The sequence below is a fragment of the Chrysochloris asiatica genome, unplaced genomic scaffold (assembly GCF_000296735.1).
Source record: "Chrysochloris asiatica unplaced genomic scaffold, ChrAsi1.0 scaffold00118, whole genome shotgun sequence".
In the NCBI taxonomy this organism is placed as follows: domain Eukaryota; kingdom Metazoa; phylum Chordata; class Mammalia; order Afrosoricida; family Chrysochloridae; genus Chrysochloris; species Chrysochloris asiatica.
Window position 1 is genome coordinate 5,092,492 of NW_006408636.1, and position 1,637 is coordinate 5,094,128.

The 1,637-nt window shown below is 36.7% G+C and overlaps 1 pseudogene; it reads left to right on the top strand.

The window, feature by feature from the left end:
- LOC102822985 overlaps positions 1-1,035 on the top strand; it is a 9,587-nt pseudogene extending 8,552 nt beyond the window's left edge.
- The last annotated feature ends 602 nt before the right edge of the window (positions 1,036-1,637 follow it).

Genomic DNA, 1,637 nt, shown 5'->3' on the forward strand with positions numbered 1-1,637 from the left:
GGGTTTCTGGGATATACCCTTTGTGTGGTTGATGATGCATGGAGGGGATTGGAACCATGGCAATGAGATGATATACGATGGAATGAATGTAAAACTAAAGTTTTCCCATGTAAACTATCATATAATTCACAATAAAACATTTAAAAAAATTGAAATGTAATATTGACTTATTAAATAGCAATGAAAGCTATGCAAGAAAGAGATGAGGAGTGGGGTGGATTTGGAAAAATGCACCTATACCTGAAGCAGGAAAAAACACACCCTGGCCTGGAATACCCTGAATATAATAAAAGTGGCAAAATGCTCAGCCACAAATAAACAGTTTTTAAGCATCAGAAAATAAAAAATTTGGTTCAACCTTTTACTTGAAATCACTGTGACAAGGCCTTCTCCTTTAAAATGCTCCTCATTAGTCACGAGAGAATACATACAAAAGAAAACCCCTATGAATGTAATGTATGTAAGAAAACTTTCTCCCATAAGGCAAACCTCATTAAACATCAGAGAATCCAAACTGGGGAGAAACCCTTTGAATGTCCTGAATGTGGAAAAATTTTCATCCACGAGTCAAACATCATTGTTCACCAGCGGGCACACAGGAAGAAGAAAACCTATGACTGCAATGATTGTGGCAAGACATTTACACAGAAGTTTGAGTTCACCACTCATCAAAGAATCCATACTGGTGAACGGCCCTATGAGTGTAATGAATGTGTGAAAACCTTCTTCAAGAAGTCAAACCTCATCATACATCAAAAAATCCACACAGGAAAGAAACGCTATGAGTGCAGTGAATGTGGGAAATCCTTCATCCAGAATTCACAGCTCATCATGCACATGAGAACTCACACAGGAGAAAAGCCCTATGAATGTACTGAATGTCGCAAAACTTTCAGTGAGAGGTAAACACTTAGGTTACATTTGCGAATTCATGCAGGAGAGAAACCATATGAGTGTTCTGAATGTGGGAAAGCCTTCATCAGGAAGTCATGACTCAGTGTCCACCAGAGAGTTCATATAGTGGACAAACCCTGAGATGGCAACCAGATTGAACTGTGGAGAACTCTTCCATAGAGTCCTTCAAGCATGGGAAAAATCTCATGAAAGTACTAAAGTAACGTAGGAATTCATGCTGAGATACAATCTGTCAACTCAGAAATATGTAAAAATAGGATCCTGTAAGACCAATGTTGTACTGAAAGTTAGATATGATATCCATGTAAAGATTGCATAACAAATTATATCCAATTGTAAATAGACATGTGTAGTAAGCTCTTTAAAACCTTGAATGAATATAATATTCCAGACAGCAGCATGGAAGATGGATAAGCAGTATCTAGTTATGTAGTGGTTATGTGTAAGATGATGCCACAAAACACAAATTGTATGTTTTAGAGCTGTACAAGTAAATTTAATGAAGTCACAGGGTTTTTAAAATTCCAGTCCTATGTGATCATTCGGATTCATCTGAGAAGGTTTTTCTTAACTAAACATTACATGTGTTTTTCAATATCTTTACAACCCAGAATGCATTCAGAATCAATTATTTGACAAGTTTTAAAGTACAACATGACATGGATTGCCTTTTCTCCTGCTGCATGCTCTCATATGTGAACTGATGTATCCATTGTTATTGA